This window comes from Equus quagga, chromosome 2 (genome assembly GCF_021613505.1).
Source record: "Equus quagga isolate Etosha38 chromosome 2, UCLA_HA_Equagga_1.0, whole genome shotgun sequence".
In the NCBI taxonomy this organism is placed as follows: Eukaryota; Metazoa; Chordata; class Mammalia; order Perissodactyla; family Equidae; genus Equus; species Equus quagga.
The window spans coordinates 139970792-139994653 of NC_060268.1; positions in this window are offsets into that span (position 1 = coordinate 139970792).

Below are 23862 nucleotides of genomic sequence, written 5' to 3' on the forward strand. Positions count from 1 at the left end.
GCAAAAAATTGTGATCTACAGTTCATTTTTCCCCAGTCTAATTCTCCATGAATACTTCCCTAATTGTGCCTCCTAAAGCATCCCTGTATCTCTCCAAACCTTCATGCTAGTCAGTTTCCCCCTTTATTCCCACAGGATGCTGTATATGCAACCAATATTACATTTCCTCACTGCATTTCAATCAGTTATTTACTTGTCCTTCTTCACTTAATTCTGAGTTCTTCAAAAGTAGGAATGATTCTCATTCATTTAAGAAAATATCTGAAATACAATAAATAATATGTAAATGTAAGATATAATCTGATGCAGTTAATTCAGACTGATCAAAGTCTTCACTTTTAAGCAATAATTGTAAAACATTCACAAAATTTTATTATTAAGAATCAATGCGAGGGATGTATTTGTGTGTGTGTGTGAGAAAGATTGGCCCTGAGCTAACATCTGTTGCCAATCTTCCTCTTTTTCCTTGAGGAAGATTGTTGCTGAGCTAAAATCTGTGCCAATCTTCCTCTGTTTAAGTGGGATGCCGCCATAGCGTGGCTTGACAAGCAGTGCCAGGTCTGCACCTGGGATTCAAACCTGAGACCCCCCAGCCACCAAAGTGGAGCACGCGAACCCAACCACTAGGCCACTTGGCCGGCCTGACGTGCAAAGGATATTTTTTGTTATGCTTATGATACTTCAACTCATAGATAATTTTAATAATTTTAAGTATTCTAATTTATTTGATCTTATAGCTATTTCATTTTACTGTATATGAATGAATCTTTGATACTTACATGTAAGAAAATAGCATTTTTTAAGCATTTCAACTATAATAATAATGCACCAGCTTGTCAAAGTTTAAAGACAATGCAGTTTGACACTTTGGATGAATATTAATCATATAACATTTTGTTCCTTCATGTAATTTACTAAACCATTGCTAATTAATCTTAAATATTCTACTGACGCATGAGGCTGTCTAGAAGGTGGGAGGGAGAAAACAATGCTGCCAGCTGCCATGTTTTTACTAATAAGAGCAACGTTGAATATTGATGAATTGGTAATCTTACAGAGGCATTTCTCTTTGCTTTCAACCTCATTACTTTAAATTAATAATGTATTGGGATGTGATCTATAGTGCTCTAGTCATATAAGATGTCAGAAAATCACAATGATGCGTTCTAGGAAGGTGATGAGGCCATGTGGTAAAAGTCTAAGAAAGAGATGACTTTATGCACTAGTTCCTCACATTATCTTCACTGCCATAACTTTTTCAATTAAATTTCAACAAAAATGTCAAATCTAAAGTGGTTTCAAATTCCTCATCTGCCTTTTGTAAAGTGATTCAGTTTCTGTGCTGTGGGAGCCACTTATTATAACATGAGCTGAGTCTGCAACTCTGACGCAGTCAGCAGTCTGGAAATTTTCTCAGATCTAGACCATTTAATGTAAATTATTTTCTTTTCATGACCTTACTTTTTATTAAGTGCTTGCCAAAATTAAGATTGAGTCTCTTCTTTAGATTAGGCCTAATGTGAGTCCTTACAAAATTTATAATGAAATTGAATTTTCTATTACCCAGAGTTTTAGAGGCAAGTTAAAATGGATTTCTATTACTCTTTTATTATCTATTTAAAACAATAGTACACGTGACTCAGATATTACCACACAGGGGTTTTGTGAAAATTATATTATTTTTCACAAGTCTGAACAGTTTTGAAGCCTCCTGTTTTTGGGCTGCTAGGCACAGAGTTTTCCTGACAAACAAATGTCTCCTTTGAAGGAGGGTGGACTGCGTCTTGTAAACTCTTAATGTAAAAATGAAAATGATTACCTATATGAGCACAATAAAAACTCTATTGCTTAACGTGAGGCAGCCACAATGAACAAATCCTTCTCTGTGCTTAATAATGTTAATTACAGAAACTGGTAGATTTTGCGGGCAAATTTACCCACAAGTATTTTGCAAATATTAAATTACCACTTCGTGCAACAATGTAAAAGTTACATGTCTGGGGAAGTTGCCTATGTCTTTTGATGAGTCTTACCAGAGTACAATGTTTCACAGTAGTCTTGCGTATTCCTATCTCTTTCCAAGAGAAAGGCAAAAACCCCCACAAAAAACAAAGAACACATTTAATGGTGAGTGTCAGGGGGCTTCAGGCTGATAGAGGGGAATTATAGCCAACGTTTGCCTGAATGTTTCTCCCCTTTCAACTGGAATTAACGGAAGTTAGCTTTTCTGCAATCTGAAAGTGCTCTATCATCAGCCGTTCTTTATATTAATGTGGATTAATTTTGTTATTCACTCATTTGTATGTGCCACGTTGACAGTTTTGTTCTCCAAAGGAGTTTATGTGAATGAAATAAAAGGATATGTCATAACTGCCCACCCAAAAGGAGATTGTGAATTAATTGACTTCTTCAGAAAGAATTAAAGGCTTCTCCTTGTCCTTATATTTCTGTGACCTTGTTATAGTACTTAGGATATGAAATTATTTATTTGATTTATTATTATAGATGATATGAATATTGACAGCGAGTAAGCATAGATTTTTCAACAACATCTGACACTTGTATGTAAGAAAATATTTGTTAAATGAAATGAATAAATGAAGGACAAAATCAATGGTGAAACATGTATTGAGTTACCTAAGTTCTAGAAGACATGAGACTGGGTGCAAAGGAAATGTATAGATTACTAGGGCATCAACTCTGCTGTTGAAATATAGTCAAAATGGAGAAGTGAGTAAACTAAATATGCAAGCAACCATTTTATCAGAAAGTTTAATAAGACAAAATATTATGTGGTTTTAGAGTTGAGTGGCATTGCGTGTAGTAGAGAGATTTCTGGACAGGTTTTGTGAAAATGTTTAAAGAATGAGTATTATTTGCAAGTGAATATGGGAGAGGTGAGCCTATTAAGAGAAAAATTTATTTTTTTTGTGAATTTTTCTAGCAGTGCTTGGCTGCTTGACACTGATGACGGTGGGGAAGCAGTAGCTGCCCAATGTTACTGCTGGAGGATGAGACCAATGCAGGCAGGCACTGGGACCGTCTTGTTGCATAGGTTCCTAGACCGCTGCGTAATACCTGGCACATGGCACACCCTCAAGGGATATTTGCTTAATGATGAAATGGATAAAATGTTGGGAAATTTATAATTACAATTCAAAAACTGTAGTTGGAAGATCTAAGTGTAGAAGCACGTGTGTGAAAAATAGTGAACAATGGACAGTGTGTAATTTTGTTCTAATATGTTATGCAATTATAGGGAGAGAGATGTTCGAGTGCAGATCTCATGGGAATTGAGCCTTTTAGAGTAGCTCAGAGTCTAGTGAAAATGGAGGTAGGCATTCGTTGAATTGACATAATATGAAAAATTATTTAGAGGTAGTAGCTTTTTGAGGCAGTTGCTAGACTAAAATAAATTAATTCATTTTGTGGAATACTGAAAAGGAAGTATAGCCACAATTTGGAAGACCTTGAATGTCAATATATATATAAAGTTTTCCATCTAATACTAGGGGCTACTGCAAATTTTCAAAAAAGAATAGATTGAAATATTCATTTATTTCAGACTAGAAAAGTTAAAGACTAGTTAGGTAAAATTTAAAGACACCAGAAAGGAAGAATGCAGCGTGTCTAGTAACTCTCTGCAACAGCAGAGGTATACCCACAGTTGCTCTGGCTCATGGGGAGGTTGTCAAATGCTTCTGGACATTACCACCTTGTTTAGGGAACAAGATTTCTTTTCATGTTTCCATCCCTCCACAAGGTATTGAAATTCCACACTGTTTGTTCAAGGGGACTTTTAAGTGTCACAGCTGATGGATAGCGGGTTGTCCACAGGGATTAGCTATTGAAAGGTCTATATTCTGAATCTCTTTCACTCTTTCCTTGGGTCTTCACATCAGATGCTTTTTCTTACTACTCGTTCTTTGATGCACCTTATTTCTCTATATTTTTCTAACTCATTCCAATACCACATTTTACCACCTCTTACCACCTCTCTTTGCTGTCACTCTCCTCCCACAGTGCTATTGATTCTTTGCTAGCAGGGCAACTGGCTCTGTATGCATGCAACCGTATAAATATTCTTTGACCCTCACTCAGGCAAGAGGTTTCTATGAGGTTTTTTTTTTTTTTTTCTTTTTCTGTTTTCATGTAGACAGAGGATACCCTCAGGGGATCAATGAGAAAGCAGAGAAGTGAAACAGTAAGAAAACAAACAGATTAATACTTCCGGATATAATCCTGCAACTCATCTATAAAAAAGCACAAGTGACTTCAAGATAGAAACCTGGTGAAAATACTAAAATATTTTAATGAAGAAAGAGCAGATATTTGGGTAGAAAGCTAAGGAAAATATATTGACTTCTATGCAAAATTTTACCCTCCCTCCAAAAAAAAGAGAAGAGAAAAAAATCGCTACTTTCCAAAAAGCTCTTCTGCAAAATTCTATTAGAGCAACATATTGGATATTTCAGACTGCCAGCAAAGAGATGATGAGTAAAGTTATGAAAATGAATGAGCTCTCAAAGGGGAAAATAGACAAGACAAACAGAAGGTCAAGAATGACATGCAATGCAAAAAAACAAAAGAAAAATTATGTTTAGCTTATGCCTATAGACCAACCACAAATTTAATTTCCATGTAAATTAAATATGGCTTCTAGTAGTCTTCAGGGATCAAAATCCATTTAGTAAATTTAAACTGAAACCCTGAGAGGTAGGCTACACCTAGGGTTTATACAATTATGTCAAAACATAGTTGGCTTCTGCTCTATCACTGCCTTGACTTAGCACTTCATTTTCTCATCTAGCTGGTGCTTATGCATGAATTCCCTGAGATCCATGGCTTTGAATGACTTAATTTAATAAAATTAGCTCTTTGACTTGTTTGGGTCAAAACCACTACCATTAGCACTAATGCATTTTGAATTACTATGTGGGAGTGTACCCTAGTGTTGCATGACTAAATACATGTCTCGATATATAAATAGATAAAATCTCTTGCTTTTACTCTGTGTCTACAAAATAAATCTCTTGAAATAAAATGTGTGTCAGTAACTCTTCCTCTCTGTTACATAATCTCTTAGTTTTGACAGCAGTGATCTCGCTGTAGCCTGTATTCTTATCTGTCATCCAACAACCACTTCATTCTTAATTTTTCCAAAGCACTATTTTCAGTTGCCATGTCTTACCAATATTTTTTATTCACTAGCTTCTATTTCATACTGCCCTAATTCTGTTTTCAAGAAGCTCCCCAAGAATCTCACCTTCATGTTTATGAATCTTACAGGTTTTTAAGACCAAGCTCAATTCTTATCTCAAATACTCAAAGGGAACTTTGGCTCACCACACTGGCCACTATTTCTCTCTCTCTCTTCTATCTATGAGTAAGCCTTAGTGTACAGCAAAGGTCAACTTGAATAATGAAATGGTCATACAGTGTATACTATTATTTTGAGTATGTTAGTTCAACTTGTTTATTAGATGTGACAATCTTAGATAAGGGCAAGGATTTATATATTTTGCTGTTCTGTTTAGGGCCTGGGGAATGACAACTCACTATCTGCTCTGTTCTGTGCAGAACATGTCTATAATTTAAAAAGAAAAAAGGATAAAAATGGTTTCCTGAAAGAGTTCTCTTCTTTTGAATTCCAACACAGAACGTGTAAACTTAACGGCTGCACCACCGGGCTAGCCCCTAGAACAGCTTGATTTTTTATTTATTTATTTATTTTTGCGGTGAGGAAGATTGGCCCTGAGTGCTAACATCTTTTGCCTATCTTTCTCTTTTTGCTTGAGGAAGATTGTTGCTGAGCTAAAATCTGTGGCAGTCTTTCTCTATTTTGTATGTGGGATGCTGCCACAGCATGGCTTGATGAGCGGTGCATAGGTCCACACCCAGGATCCAAACCTGTGAACCCTGGGCCACTGAAGTGGAGTGCATGAACTTAATCACTACACCATCAGGCTGGCCACTAGTCTGACTTTTTTCACCCTGGAAAGGTTTGTTTTTCCAATCAGGATTCTTGTAGAATTCTTTCTTTATACTTGAATTTCCCTAAATTTGGAATTATGATCATAGCTCTTCTATATCAAGCTTTATCCATCTATTGGCCCATCTATTATCTATCTAACTTTTGGACGCTGTATGACATTTTCCAACATTTCAGAAAAATTGTTTTTTATTGCATATTTGAAGACTTTTTGTATTTCATTTGTTGAATTTTCTAATTTCAGAACACCCTTGTTTTTATTTTGTATTATTTTGTCATTAGATTTTACCTTGTAACTTTTTATCTCTGCATGCATGTTACTTTTACATTTAATGTGATTATGAAAATCCTTTCTTCAGTTGCATAATTTAAATTTCTATCATGACTATTCTCTTCCTAAGTTAGTTACTATTTCTTTTATGGTGCTGTTTTGTTTTTGTTTTTGTTTTTTCAAGGAAGATCAGCCCTGAGCTAACATCTGCTACCAATCCTCCTCTTTTTGCTGAGGAAGACTGGCCCTGAGCTAACATCTGTGCCCATCTTCCTCTACATTATATGTGGGCTACCTGCCACAGCACAGCTTGACAAGTAATGCCATGTCTGCACCTGGGATCCAAACCAGCAGATCCTGGGCTACCAAAGCAGAATGTGCAAACTTAACTGCTGCGCCACTGGGCCAGCCCCATGTGGTGCTGTTTTGATCAGCTTGTACCTTTTGCTCTATAATCATAATTTGTATTCAATTCTATTGCTCTGTCTTCTCTTTTGTAAGCCTAAATTTTAATGATTTCATTATTTTATTAAGTTCTAGAGTACAACAAATTTGAAGGAATTTTTCTGTTAATTTTTGCATTATGCCTTCTTCAAATTTTAAATGGATCTATCTAACTATTTTAGTATATTTTCATGACTGCTATTTATCTGTGTTATTTACATATTTAGTACATTTGCATGATACCATTCATTTTTTTTCTTGCTTATATTAAATTTACATCATCCTGTATACACTTATTTCTTCTAAAATAGTGTGAGTGAATTCTCTATTACTGTTTTCCTACTATGAGATACTTACAATTTGAAGAGTGAGTTTTCTGTTCCATGCACTTTTATGTAAATTTGACACTTACTGGGATGAGTTGTGGCAGGTACACAGAGCCTTGTGCTTTTTTCCCAATAATTCAGTTCAGTATCACTTCACCATAAAGACTTAGTTTAGTTTACTAAATCATTGAAAAGAGCTATAACCCATCATTCATTGAAACTTGTTCTGGGTTGTACAATTTCTCTTTGTTTTTTGCTAGTCTCTGCACAGTTGCCACTGTTACTTTCTCTTCCATCTCCCTCAGACTCTCCCAATTAGAAAAAGAAAAAGGCCATGGTATTATATTACTACTACTTCTCTTCAAATTTAGGAATCTTAGTGAATTTCTCAAGATTTGCCTAAATCACAGCTTCTGAAGGGTGGGCTAAGGGTTTAAAACTATGCTAACATCAGCATCTTCTGATTCTTTTCATTTGTATAAGTTTTGGAGAGCAAGATTGTTAGAACTGGCTTCACTCTTCCATCTGTACTGGAAGATCAATAATCCTTAGAGACCTGTCTAAAGAATCAGGTCTTTCATTGATGGGCTCTTAGGTTGTTTCCAACTCTTGGCTATTGTGAATCACGCTGCAATATATACATAATGGAATACTACTCAGCCATAAAAAAGATGAAATCTTACCATTTGTGACAACATGCATGGACCTTAAGGGCATTATGGTAAGTGAAAGTAAGTCAGATGGAGAAAGCCAAATACTGTCTAAAAACAACAACAAATACATAGATGCAGAGATTAGATTTTGGTTACCAGAAAAGGAGAGGGGAGGGTGAAGGGGGTGAAAGGGCATATGTGTGGTGACAAATAGTAAATTACTCTTTGGGTAATTAACGTGGCCTAGTCTTCACAGAAATGGACATATACTGAGGTACACCTGAAATTTATATAACCTTATAAATCAATGTTACTGCAATAAAAAAAATAAAATAAAAAATAAATATTCAGATCTTTCCCCACCTCTTTAAACTATTCTTCGTTCATGTCTACTCATGTCTCATTTGTTTCAGTCTCTCCTTCAGGAACATAAATTGTCATCAAATAAGCTATTTTTGTTTTTTCTGCCTTCAGTATCTCTCATCTTCTTCATTATTTATCATCTCTTATTTTTTTTTCTTCTTCTCTATTCTTCTCTATTCTAGATCTTTACAAGTTTGTCCCAATCTAACCTCTCTAATTCAGTTTTCTATTCTGTGATGATTTTGGGACCTGAAGCTGAACTGTATTATGATTTTGCTTTTTTTTTTTACTTCCCTTATTTTGTTTCATTAGCTCATCCATTTCTCTTTTCACTTTTTTGACACTCAGCCAGCTCACCTTTTATCTTAGTCTGTTTTCCTATTTTAAATATTTCTTTGCTTGTAAACATTGTGCTATTTTTCTCAAATCGGGGAGAAAATACAGCAAGTTAGGTTTAAAATGTGTTTCTTTAATAAATATATATTATATACAATACATAGGATAATATATATAAATAATATAAAATAATATAGATATTTATGTATTTGTAATAATATTTATTTTTAGATTATAATCTATTTTCAGAATTGCTTGTATGTTTGTTTATTTCTTATTTGCGCATCTTGTCCTGAAAAGAGATCTATCCATTTAAATGTTATCCTAAGAGGAAGTTGGAAATTTCCTTTTAAATAGCCTCACTAGCACCTCTGCTGGTCCCTCTCCCAATCTCTACTTCAGTTGGCAGACAGGATTGTTCCTAGACTTCTAACCAGTGACACAATCTACTTCAGAAAGGAGAAACCCTATGATGCTCAAGGGGAGCCTTGCTCCCTCGCTGGGTTTGGAATAGCCACATAATTTCAGGCTTCTGCTACCAGTTGCTTTCAATGCCGGTAATTCAGAATAGACATGGAAACTTTAAATGATGTGCTCTAAGAATGTCCCATGGCTTTTTCTTTCTGAAAGCCCTAGTTCCACCTCAATCGTGGAGTGTTAGCAGGGTGCCTTTTCAGGAAAGTTTATATTCATTCTGAGACACTGTAATGCTTCCTCACTTGAGGAATGTGGCTTTACACAGATAACTATGGCTTCATTTAACCCTATCCTATCTGTATGATATTTCACATGATGTCTTTACAATATCTGGATGTGGATCGTGTTCTTTTCTCAGTTTCAGTGTTGATGTAGATAGTCCCTTATTTTTATATTCCTGTGATGATTTCCGTTGGCTTCTGAAAAGACGTCCTTTCTCAATTTGTTATCTTAGCTGAAAGTCACAACCATTTATTTTTGTTGGATCTAATTTTAAAGAAATTAAATACAGGATCGTTTTTTATTTGACAAAAGAAAATGACCAAACCCAGAATTAATATTTTAAAATCAAGTATTTTAATCCTCAAAAGAGAGGTTTCTCTCTAGAAATTCAACCATAATCAATCACAAGTATAAAAAGAAAAGAAAAGATTATTATAAATTAGTAGGTTTCTAATGTCATGTTTAATTTTTATATCTATTGCAAAGTAATTTTTTAACTTTTAGCCTGTGACTGAAAAGTGTTGTGAAGAACTTTTACAAATCTATTTAACAGATATTTTTAAGCTTCTTCTATGGATCAGGTAAATTTCTATAAGTTGATCAAGACTGCAAAGTCCCTGATATCAATTTATACTCTAATGGAGGATAAGCAATTAATCAGTTAGAGATAAGTACTATGTGAAGTAAAATGGAGTGGGGGATGGGAAGTGACAGCTAGACTAGGCAAAATTTTATATGATCCAGGAAGGTCTCTGTAAGAAATTCTTTTGGAGCCGACACCTTAATTATAACAGAGAGGGGAGAGAGAGACAGAGAGAGACAGAGAGAGTCAGCCAGCCATGCAAAAGGCTGGTGTGGATGGAAGAGAAGGGATGTAGGGATGTGGGATAATGCTGAATTAGAAGAATTCGAGAAATACAATCACATGTACTATTCGAATTTAACACTGAGCCTTTAAGAAAAGAAGAAAGAAAATAGAAGGCTTTATAGCACTGAAAGTAGACAAAGAGGACCTGGCATAAGCTGCTTTTTCTCCTCCTTTCTTCCCATTCTTGATTTAAGAGGATTTTCACATTTGTGGAATTCTCTTTTTTAGGTAGATAAGGTTTCCTGCAGATGAGATTTCAGTAATCTCCATTCCTAGCCTTGATATATAATGATTGTTCTGACTGTCTTCCAGAACTCCTGCCTTGAAAAACTGCAGATTTCATCACCCAAAGTGGATGGATGTACCACTGAGCAGTGGGGTTCATTATTTTACAGTCCACCTCCCAAAACTGTCCTTCAGAATAGGAATTCCTTGATAATGCATCTACTACCAGGCTCTTATACCAGAAGAGGAAAATTCTGGCTTATTGAATGTTTTCATCCAAGTCTCACTTATTGAGAGCAGCCCACAACCACAACCATTCGGTTAGCATGAACATGTTAGTAATGCTTGACTCTCCTTGAGCAGTACGAAGATTTCTCTGATCCATATATATTCAAAATATTATATTCAATGTCAAAAGGGTAACTATAATTTTACTTCTCTTATGAAGATTAGGTACTTCAGACAAATCTATTATGAAGCATTTACAAAATATCTATGGAAAAAAATCAGCTTTGGAAAAGCAGGAAACTTTTTATTATGTAATGATTGATCAAATTCCAAACGTATCACTCAAGCATATATTTGCAGTTATTTTTTGCTATTTTGAAAAAGTAAATATATATGTGTGTATATATGTAATGTGTGTGTGTGTGGGGGGGGGGGGGTGGCTGTAAATAACTAGTTCAGGAGCCGTAGATAATCTGATAGTAAATTCAGAATAAATATTAGATTATTTGATGTTCAGTCAAATGTTCAGTATATTTTATCTGAATTATTTTTGTGCTGTTGTGTAATCACTTTGTAATTAATTTAACACACATTTTTGGATGTTACTCTTTAAAAATCTAGGCAGATTAAATAACAGGGGAACAAACTTCTAAAAATCATTCATTAACTCTCAGAACATCAATATGATAATTTGTTTGGTACCAAGATGATCACTATGATGAGAATAAGGATTTTAAGTTTAAGAAAACAGATAATTAGCTTAAAGCTAATAACTATCAGATATTGAACTAAAATAATCTAGCTGTAAAACAAGTGGTTAGGACAAACACTATAATTCTTAAGAGTTGGGAATAAAGGTGGAACTGCCACAAGTCCTCCAGAAATTTTCCATAAGATAAAACTTTAGCTAGTTGTCTTTAATTTCAGATCCATGGTTTCAAATATCCATTTCTATGGTTTTCAAAGACATTTATGATTCGTTTTTAAAATTAATTAAGATATGATTAACAATTGACCTACTTATGTAGAAGTGAAAAAATTAGATTTTCTGTGCTAGTTTTCTTCTTTCTACTTGGAAAGAACAATTCATTTAAACAAGCTTGAATTTTACCTTCCAATTCTATGGGGAGTAAGATTATGTCTTCTGCTTCTATGAAGGTGAAAAAAGTCAAACCAGTTATTTCTCTCCAGCGGTGAAAGTTGAATTTTCAATTCTCCACATGCTTCTGACAATCAGACATCTGATTCATAAGATACATAATTATATTAGTGCATATTCAATAATTTTAAAAAATGTGCTCTATCTTTATTTCCTGTGTAGGCTAACACAGATAAACATAGATGATTAAGCATCCTTTAATTCTCCGTATGCAGTGTGAATTTTATATAATCCACTTCAAATAATTGACAATATTTCATCTAAACTCGTTAACAATGCTTTTGTTGTTTGAATTTATTCTTTGTGGTTTACAGCTCCAAAATACATTATTTGAAAAGAACTGGGAAAGTTAAAATTAAACATTGATTAATTGATCTTCTGAGAACAAAGATTCTTTTATGGCTAGGCGCAGAGCAAGTCAAGGGAGTTTTAGTTCTTTTCAGAGTACAGGGATTGAGAAGGAGTGGCTAAGGAGATAGACTACCACAAATCTTCCATAGGCTGGTCCAGGATGAAATGAGGACTGGACCACAAGCTCGGAGTTCATATATTCTAGTACCTGGAAGTAGATTAAGTTTCTGTATCAAAGAGTGGGAGACCACATCTCATCCAAGTCAAGACTCTTGAATCCCTGAAAGAAATTTCGTGTTCTAAAATGACCCACTATACCTTTTAAGAAATTTTTTTCATGGTAAATATAAGGATGTAGAAACAAGAAGTAATTATTAAGAGAATGAATAGGATCATTATATTCATTCGCTATCTTCATTAATCCATCTGTTAAATCATAGCTCATGACCAAATGATCATAAAAAATATATTGAACATAAAAACACTAGCCACTACCTATGTCCATTAGTTAGAGGATTTTCTCTTCTATTTTGGTTATATTACCATACATGGCCATAAAATATATTAAAGACTTTATCTGTCCTGTCTTTCTGTTCAACCAAAATGTTAGTAATGTCTTTGACTGTTTGCATAATTAGTATGCCTCATTTACTGAATAAACATGTATTGAGCATCTACTCTTTCCCAAGTATTCTATAAGATAAGAAGAAAGCCAATGGAAATGAAATCTTGCTTCTGGATTTTGCCGCAAAGAAATCACAAAGTAGAAGAGAAAACAGACCATGAATAGCTAACTCTATCATATGTGACACTTGTTATAGTAGTATTATGAACACGTTGAAGGGAGCAGTGATTTTTATTTGGGTAACAAGGTAAATATTTACAGAGTGGATAATATAAGCTGGGCCTTTAATCAATAAGAATTCCAGGGGCCGGCCCATTGGCGCAGCAGTTAAGTGCACACGTTCTGCTTCTCGGCAGCCTGGGGTTCGCCGGTTCGGATCCGGGGTGTGGACATGGCACTGCTTGACACGCCATGCTGTGGTAGGCATCCCACATAGAAAGTAGAGAAAGATGGGCACAGATGTTAGCTCAGGGCCAGGCTTTCTCAGCACAAAGAGGAGGACTGGCAGTAGTTAGCCCAGGGCTAATCTTCTTCTTCAAAAAAAATAAATAAATAAAGAGAAAGAATTCCAAAGATAGAAAAGATCCAGAAGGACATTCCAGAAAATGGGTCAGTATAAGGAAAGATAAGAAAGTGTATATGCAGCAAGTTTTTATTGTAGGAGGAGTGGCGTTTGGGGGAGTAGCATGTAGTATAATGTAATTAGAGAACAGAATGCTAATTGTGTGCAGGAAGAATGCTATAAGGACTGAATGCAGTTATCTTTCTTCCATTTCAACTAAGCATGCTCATGTTTACCCTGAATTTTGAAATTAGATTTAAATCAAGACCTTCTGAATTAAAAAAATTCTTATAGATCATATATTTAGATCATTATATTAACCTCTCTTTGTTAGAATTAATTTATGATTCTAATAGACAGTATCTATATATTCCATGTAAAGATATGTAAAGACATTTCTTTTTTCAAGGAATCTGCCACAATGCTTTGTGCCTAAAGGAAAGCAACTGTGTCCTCCTAAATCTTGACTCCAGTGCAACTGACTATTATTATCAGCATCTTCATTAGTATTCTTCTCTCCAATAGCCTTTGAATTATTCTGGGTTTAATTTAGAATCTAAATATTAGATCATTATATGTAGAACTAAATTTAATTCACACTATATATGATGCATTAATAAGCATAAATAAATGTATTGAATATGGCATGAGAGTTCGTTGAAAAATATGTTTATCAAAATTACATATTACAGGTTTCATAAAATATAATTTTAAGTTTTCTGTAGAGCTTTTCTTTCCTCTGTTTCCTTCTAGAAATAAAATGTAAATGTGCCATTTTATTTACTCCAGTTGATTTTACACTCTCCTCCAGTACTAAACATTGCAAACAGGAATTGATCTACTCAGTCTATCTCCAGTGCCTACTTGAGTTTATGCCTAAAGATAAATGTCTTCCTAATTCTTGGTATGTAATGGAGAGTCAACAAATATGTGTTAGATAAATAGATTTTGGAGGAAATAAAAAATATGCCAAAGTAATCTAAGGAGTTTGCTATAGCTTTCTCAAGTTCTTTAAATCTGTGACAGTGTGTACAATTGGTAACCTTAACACTGTCAACGGCAGGGGTTGCGCTACCTCCCTATTTCATGAAACAGCATTCAACTCTCTGTTAGAAATGCTTTCTCATTCAGAAAAATTAATCACACACATGTGTGCACACACACACACATGCACACACACACACACACAACAAAACAGAAAACCAGATGATTTTTATGCATTACAATCCTTCAGTGTTGTTCATTGGGTAAGTCACTTGCTTCCTCAGAAAGTAGTATAAGAAAAAATAGTCTACTTCTTTCTCTGGATACCACCTTTCCTGAATTTGACACAAGTCCTGTGGCAGACATTTTAATGCTAGTATAAGACTCATACCTACAAATCTGTAAAACTTTGACTCTTGGTGAGATTTTCGAAACAACCAATTTTTGTACCAACCAATACTGAAGCCCACCCGGCTTTCAGTTATATGAAAAACTGAATTCTCTATATTGTGCACTTATTTCGTCAGTGATTCTCTTTCTTCTCACCTGGAGTATTCTAGATACTATACATCTATTAAATCCAGTTTATTTAAATCTTGAGTTTATTCACGGGCTTATACAGTGTATACCAGTGTATTTCTGAACAAATCTTTAAACATTTTTTCCTTAATAAGGAAGATTATGATGCATGTACCCCTTCAGAATTCAGTATTTAAATAATAAAATACTAGTTAAAAAAAAAAAAGAAAAAGGAGATAGGCTTCAAACCCAGTTCTCTCTGCCTTTAACCTCTAAACTATAGATGGCAAGTATAACAACTTCACCTATTTAAGACGCAGGGCCTCCCCCAGGCAAGGCCTTGTGTACCTACTTTGAGTCATATAATATGTGGTTGAGAAAACAAGTCTTCCTTTCTTTTTAAAGTACGGTGTAAGTTAGAGTTTCCTCTAATTTTCACTGGCCTTATCCTAAATTGTATTCGATTAGTGTATTTTTGCATTATTTTGGAAGTTTAGATTTAGAGTTGACCTCCTGTTCTAACATTCATTTTCCATACAAGTGTACATAATTTTGTCGTCTGCAGCTTCCACAAACATTACCATTCTAATCCATCCATTTGTTTTGCTCCCATTACTTCTAATTCTACCCCAGTGAAAAAAGAGCAGAACTTTTCTGTATTGCTGCCTATGGCAATTTGCGATTTATTTCAAACACTTTTCCTATACAAAAAGAACTCTCTAATACGATGGTTTATTTTAAAATATAAATTTGAGAACTATGATGTGTTTCTTTCTTAGTTGATTGACCTTTTTTCCTTAACGATTTTGTTTTAATCAAACAAATTTTTTTTTATGTCTTTGCTCGTTTCTTTCTGAGTTCAAAGTCCACCTTGCTTCTCTTAAGTCAGAATTCAGTTTGCTAAGCCCTGTATTATTCAGGTGTCCTTTGGGGCTCATTTCACCCTCTGAAATGTTTTGAATTCTGGAGTCATTCCTTAAGTCATTTCTTAAGATTAAGAAAGTCTTGCTCTCTGAATCAGTCCTCTGCCCTCTGGTAGCATTTGCAATCTTGCTCATGGTGGGAATGACTGCTCCGTGGCTCTCCTTTGCATTAAGTACAGCATTGCAAATGAGAAAGATGCACATGTGTGCCAGTTTGCACCAGCTGCCTACATATTCGGCTTAAATTTTTGGAAGCAGATGTAATTCCTTTGTGGCCAAAACATTATAAAATCTTAACCAACTTGTCAGCCTAACTTCTGTAAGACGAAATATTTTAAACTCACAATCGCTCGATCTTTTTAAAAGAAAATAATTGAACAAAAGAGAATAACATTATACTTTGGATGTGAACTTTTATTCACTTGTTTGAAATCTTGTGTGTAGCTAGATCATCTTTTCCTGCTCTAGGATTAAGGAAATTCAGTTTTATTTAAGGTGTTAATCATTACTGGCAGAGTTTTCTTTCCCAGAGCCAAGTTCTTTTAGAACCCCAGGGCAAAGGCTGCTTCAACTGTTGTTCTTTGCTTAGTCTCTTATCTTTCCTCAATTGCATTCTCTTAACCACCATTGTCCCCAAAGAGGTGGCAAGAATAAAGAGAGGGAAAAGCTGGCATAGCATTTCTCTGAGTTATAAACACACAAAAAGAAGCAACAGGAATAGGAGTAAAAGGCAATTAGCATTTGTGATTGAATAATGTCATATTAGGGTGTTTTCTAGGGCATCAGATTTTTCCCCCTAATATTCTTTAACAAAGTTCTCCCCATCTCTGCAACTTTTCTTCTATTGTTTGATCTCTATTCTCTCCACTTCAGCTCAGCACAGAACTGTTAATTTGAGTCTAGTACACATACAGAAGTTATTCAAGTATACTTGCCTTCCGAATACTGTGCACCATTTATTAAAACCTGATTCCCACCACCGCCCTAGATTTGCTGAAGCAAATTTTCCAGTAGCTAGGACAATTCAGTACATGTGTGTGTTTGACCTCGGACACTATTGTATTCCTTGAAATACATAAAGGAACAGCCCAACATCCTTATCCTGTGGAACTTTGTTCTAGAAACAGGGACAAGGGCAGAAAATCTGCTTGGAAATCCTATTTGGAGAATGCCACTGAGGAGTAAGAATGCTGACCCAGAGCAATTTATTCTTAATTACAGCTGTCAATTTTCAAAAATATAGGGTGGCTTAGAGAAAGTTACTCAAACACTCAAAGTCTCAGCCCTTACCAGTACCATGCAATGTTAACGATACCATCCTAATTGCTTTTGTAGGGACCTGGAATTGGCCACCCCAAGATATGTCTCTTTGGCATGATGATTATTTGCGGCTCTTTACTTTGCAGACAGGAAAGCAACTGAAAAGTAGAATTTACTTACCCTTTGTAAGAGACATTTACATCGTGAAGGAAATGTCCATTTGTAAATATATCTCCCTCTCTACCAGGAAGAAGGGGGAATGACCTTATCTCTAGAAACTCTTAATCACTGGTGAAGGCAAGGACTTAAATCTGCATTTGTTTATTGTGCTTGTCTGGTAACCTCCTGTAACTGACTTCCCCCACCCCCAACATCTTCCTTTGTCTTCAGCTGGATATGATATTTCAGCGGTGGGGATTTCAGCCATTTTGGCAAGTTGCTCAGCTTGCCTGAGCAGCTCCCAGGTATACGCTGACAGATAGAAATGGCAAGCAATAGGATACATTGGAGTACATGAGGAAGCCATTTGGTGTAAACCTAATTCGCCCTGACTTTGCTATTTTTTCCAAAAGGGCCTGACTGTGGCCATTGAGCACACATTGTATATCTGCTTTAAAACATTTACTGTGGCAAGAACAAAGGCCCTTGAGATAAAGGTGCAACTTCCCTCCCCCTCCCAACATCGGCATTTCTTTAAGGATTAAGCATCTTTCCTTAGGCTAGGAACTGATTGCTGCACTCACCTGTGACCACCCAGCTTCAGGCAATAGACTTGCCTCCTGCTATGCCCTCCGAGATAGCAGACCCACTACCTGCTGTGTCCATCAAGTGCTGTGCCAACAGGGCAATCTTGTGACTATTGTGGGAGGGACATCAATCATATGTGAAACACCCTGTTTGGGGGTATATAACCACTCTGTGCAGCCCACTTCTTTGGTGCCCTTTCTTCCTTCGGGAAGAAAGGCCCTGGGCCATGGTCCTCATAAAGCTTTGTTTAATTTTCTCCTGCTATTCTGTCTCATGTGAATTTAATTCGTTCTCCAGCCAGACGAACCCACATTTGGTAGGGGAAATGTCTTCCTCCCCTACACTTTCCAAATTCTTGTGAAGATTAAAAACATATTTTAATAGAACTTGAAAACTGTTAAGTACTGTATTTCATCATGATCACATAAAAAAGAGCAACTGTGTCAAAAGAGAATTTGGATTCATATTTCATAAACAAGATATAGGAAAGTTGCCGTGAAAATGAAGTCAGATATCACTAGAAGCAAATTAACATGTGGCATCTTCTTTAAAAATTTCATATAGAACAGGATACGATGAGATAGAAAAGGTAAAGGCAATTTTACAAAGGATCTTAAGCATGAATATGGTTGCATTTGCATGTATCATCCATACCTTTACGTTCAGTTGAGCAGCCCTGGAAGATGAACACCAACTTCAAGAAAATTTCAATGGTGATTACAATTTCAAGAAAACAAAACAATGGGAGTCATGATCTTGCCTGTATGTTGACACTTTGTGCTTTTATATTTAAAATTAAATGTAACAGTTTTTATGAAGTCATGATAGATGGTTGGACTTCCAAACTTAACACTTGTCTTTGATATAAACGTAAATCCTTTGCTTTTCAGGAAGTATGTGTTTATGTATCTGAAGGTATTCTGTTTATTCATTTGTTTTTAGTTTCAGAATTGTAGTTGAGCTCAGATATTGCCTTTCTTCTGAGACATTTTCTTTTTTTGTCTCCTTGCTTTTATTTTCTTTCATATTTTTCTAGTGAAATATACCACTTTTGGAATCACAAAGAGCTTGGTTCAAGCTGCTTCCATCATTTTTAGCCATATTGGCTTGGGCAAAGAACTTAAACTCTTTAAGTTGGTCTCTTCATCTATAAAATTGGGAAAATAATAGTATTACCTCATAAGGTCAACCTGAGGACTAGATAAGAGAATGGGTGGGAACAGTTAACTGAAAATGTGCCACCAAGCAAGTGATCAATAAAGGGATTCAATTACTTTTGTAAATATTGGCCTTTGCTTGGGGTTTTAAAGTAAAATCTGTCACAGGTTGAGTTTTTTGAGGTCAAGTATGGAACTGATATTTATAAATTTTGTGGGATGGTGAAGTAACATCCTGCTTTTTCATCTCCACTACTTAATACAGTGTTGGATAAAAAGAAATGCACTCAATAATTATTTGTCAAAAGAACTTGTAAATTGAAAATATATATGAAAATATTGACAAAATACTATTCTACCTCACCTTCTTGGATGATAGCTGTGTTATGGTAAATAGGAAATTAAATCTATTTGAGAAAGTATTATAAACACAACAAATATACATGCTAGCAATAATTTAAAAGTATTTTCCTAAAATAGTGTCCTATCACTTTGTTATAACCACAATCTATGTATGTTGAATACCTGTAACTACTTGAGAGGGAAATCCTGAAACTATGTTACATTCCTTTACTTAACTCTGAAGACTCTTTTCTACATTTCTCAGAATGCCGCTTACAAGTCTTTTCTATCCTACATAAGCCCTTAGTGACAATTCAACCCTATCCTCTCTTCATGTGTCAAAAATTTCTATGTCTCTAAGTTGTGATGACATCCAACAGCAGTTTCTTCACATCTCTCTGCTGTCCTAATATATCTTTAGTTATACTCTCCTTTGTCTCAGAAAATGAAATAGATCTTCTGACTAAATCAAGACACAATGACTCTGCTCCTAATCTCATTTGCCCTCTTCTCTTCTGCAGTCCTGCTCTACCGATCCTCTTTTACTTCTCTTGTTGCGTTTTAATATTCTCATTACCAATTTATTCTTTCTGTAACCGTAACAAACATGCCCACATACCTATCTTATACTGAAAAAAAATTTTAAAAACTCACTGATATATTTTTATCTCTAAGCTGATTGTATTATCCCTCTCTTTCTTTCATGATTTAAGACACTATTGAAAGTTGTCTTGCTATGTCTGTTTCACTACTACCACTGAGCCTTTAACCCATTATATTATAATTCACCTGTCAGTTTCCTCTCTCTCTCCCACTCCCACTCTTCAAATGCAGATGTCCCTCAAAAATACTAATCAGTTTTTTTATATGCTCCTTCTCACAGAATACAATGGCTTTAATTATCATCCCAATGTCTATCCCATAAATCAAAATTTTCGGTAGTAATCTGTCATTCTTTTCCTTTTCAATCCTATCTTCTTCCACCTCCTTGAGCTGAAATTTCATATTGTAAAACTCTTCTACCTGCATATTCTTTTGGCACCTGAAACTGAAAATTGATTATACCCTCTTTCTTCTCACAAAAAGTATTCCCCACATATTAACTCCCTCTCCTTCAAACTTTCAGGCACCAAATCCTCTCTTCATTTACTCTTTAAAGCCACCAATAACCAAGTCTTACCACTTGCATCATCTGTTATTCCTCATCCATTTCTAAGGCTGTTTTCCTAGGCCAAGTGTACATTGCTTGGGCCATTATTTTTCCCACCATCTCTGCTATGTTTTTATATTCATATGTTTGTATTTTAGTCCCAAACAAGTCGCAAAGTTGTTTAGTGAATTTGTAGTTAACCCAGCTAAATCAATATCCCTATCTGAAAACCAGCAAGAAAATGCTAATTCTTAGGGAGTTTTAAGTAATGAATATCATGTAACATATGTGATATAATATAATATATATAATACTAAAATGTATGTATGTGTCTCAGGCAGTATATGCCTCTTTCGGCTCACTGCATAGAGCATTTTTAAGCATTTGATAAATGCTGTTACCTGATGTTGTTATCATAGAATGATTATTATGTCATGTCCATAATCCTGCAATCTATTTTATATAGTTCTACGGGCTTCATCTTCTTGCAATACAATTTTAATTTTGTTCTCCACTTATTGAAAATATTGAAATGGTTTGCATTGTGCTATAGAATAATATAAAAACTTGTTAGCCTGAAATTCCGAGTTCTCTATAATTTGATTTTCACCAGTTACAAGCTTATCTCCTACTTTTAATTTTTTCCCTCAAATTTCACTCAAGCTGAATTAGTAATTATTCTTGAGTTTGTGTTCTGCTGTATCACTTCCAAAGGAAATTTTTTGCCCCAGAATATTCTTTCCACTCAGAAATTCTGCCAGTCTAACAAAGACCTGTTAAAATGCAAAAGAAAGAAATAAAAAAAGCTAGATGTAATCTATTGATTCTGATTTCCTATTATACTTGATTTCTACCTTTATTGTGTGAATCTTTTTATGTTATTTTGTAGAGCACTTATTTAAGATACACTAAACACCAAATACATGAATTTTTAAATTCTAATAACATTGTATTGGATTGTGGGGGCCTGGAATTGGCCACCCCAAGATATGTCTCTTTGGCATGAGGATTATTTGGGGCTGATTGCTTTTAATAAACTGCAGACAGGAAAGGAGGCTCTGAGGAGTGGAACTTGCTTGCCCTTTGTTAGGAGACATTCACATTGTAAAGGAAATCTCCATCTGTAAAGTTGTCTCCCTCTCTGTACCACGAAGAAGGGGGATGACCTCATCTCTAGAAACTCCTATCAATACAGAATGCAAGGACTTAAATCTTCATAATAATCTTATTCCTGTTTATTGTGCTTGTCTGGTAACCTCCTGTAACTGACTCCCCCTACCCCCAACATCCTCCTTTGTCTTTAGCTGAATATGATATTTAAGGTGGGGGCTTCAGCCATTTTGGAGAGTTGCTCAGCTTGCCTAAGCCTCTCCCATGTATACATGTTATAAAGCTTTGTTTAATTTTCTCCTGCTATTCTGTCTATGTGAATTTAATTTGTTCTCTGGTCAGAAGAACCCACAGTGGGTAGAGGAAATGTCTTCCTCCCCTACAGGATGAACTATTATATTCATAAAACCCTTTATAAAAGCATAAATAGTCATAATAGGTTGCTATTGAATTCTAATAATTTGGTGTTTGATAAAATATATCTCTTGTAAATCTTCTAAAGATATAAGTGATATTAAGCTATGATTAGTCCACACATTTTGTCTCAAAGTCAATATTTATTCACTGACCAATTATGTTTGACTGTTAAATAAGAACCTAGAAGTTTTACAAGTGGCTAACTAATACATATATATGTCTATGTGTATATATATACATAGACATATACAAAGGCATATATATATGTCTTTGTAGAAATCTTGGAAAATAGGAGGAACACAAAGAAGAAAGCAAAAGTCATGAGAAATCTCATGAGCCAGATGAAACTACAGTGACATTTGGTTTCTGTGACGGTCCATTTCTCTTCTCTTTCTCTATCTCTCTACCTTTCCATCTCTCTGTCTTTCTCTGTTGCTGTCACTTTCTTTCAACACACAGATGCAAACACACACACACACACACACACCCCTATGGAACTATTAGAATGTATAGCATAATATCTGAAAAATGGCATGTTAAGAGAATTTGGAGATACAGAGAGGGGGAGTTGTATGCCTCCTAAAGTGTTTAGATTTTATTCCATGCAGGTTGGGGATTTTAAGCAGAGGATGATGTAATCTGATTCTACTGTCAAAGAGGTATTTCAAAAATGCTATTCTGATTTTTGGGCAAAAAGAAAAGTTTTGCCACAGCCTAGAGAATGAATTGAAGAGGAATAGCTGTAACTGTTGGCAGGCAGCCAAGTTAAGAGATTGTCACTGCAATCTAGAGGAGAAATAATGAAAGCCTGGAATAAAGCAGAGCCAGTAGCAGTAGGGGTGGTAGGAGGAAATCACATTTGTGAATTTATAAAGGTACACCTGATGGGATTAGGTGCCGATTAGATGTTATCTTTAAGGAATATATGGGAGTAAGGATAATTCCAAGATTTCTGGATCAGTTGACCAAATAGATGGTAATGTCATTTCTTGAGTTGATGGGGGGTGCATAGAGGAAGAAAGAAAGAGTAAAATGGGTTCAGTTCCAAACCTGTTGAATTTGAAGTGCATATAAGATGTATAAGTGATAATCTTCAAGAAAAATTTGGATATATGGTCCTGTGGTTTATGTCTGAATCATAAAAAAAGACTACAGACACACGTATACACACACACCCCTCCACGATATATTCACAGGGTGTTTGGGGCTATGTCCATGAAAGCACTAAACAGAGAATATTCCTTGTAATACTAACTAGATGATTAGCTTTCTTGAAGTTAGGAAACAAATTGGTCTTCCATTTCAAATAATGGGATCTAAATAGGAAAATTATTACCTTTCAGCTTAGCATTTGATTTCATTTGTGTCTGAGGGGAGAAGAGTGGAGAATAGTTTACCTAGTTATTTTAATCCTAAATGTTTACATTGTAGCATCATTCAAGAATATGTGCTTATTTTGTTGTAATTAAGAAATTTATTTACCCTTTACATGTAAAGATGCAGTATTTCACAAATGTTCTGTGATAAAATAAATTATTAAAATGGCTTTTCTATTGATAATAGTCTTAAATTGCAATCAGAATGCATGATACTTTTGTTTGACTTGAATATTAGTTTCCTTCACTAAATTAGTAGTATATACTTAATTACCTTTTATATATTGATTAAAATTATAACCATTATTCAAAATCAATTGTTACTTTAAACCATAAAAATCTACTGTTAAAAGTGTGGATGATTTTTTCTAAGCAGTGAAAAATGTTAAAATTCACATTTTAGTATTTTATCAAATAGAAATAAACAGCCTAAGAAGTTCCTTTTTCTTGAGTTAATGATTTTAAAATATGCCATAAATGGACTTGATTTAAACTAATTTATGTAATAAAGGAATAGTCAGAAGATCTACAGGCCCGCTTATTACTTTGAAATGTACTTTTCTTCAGAAGTGACAGCAGATTTTTAAAAGCATTGCGATGTGCAATATACTTATAAATGAGTACACAGATTTGCATAGCTTATTGCATTTTCACAAATTGACCATGCCTACAGACCCAACACCCACATCAATAAACAGAACATTTGTGTTATTGTTTTTAAAAAACTCTGATACTTTAATATCAGATATATTTTTTAAATTTTATCATATTTTGC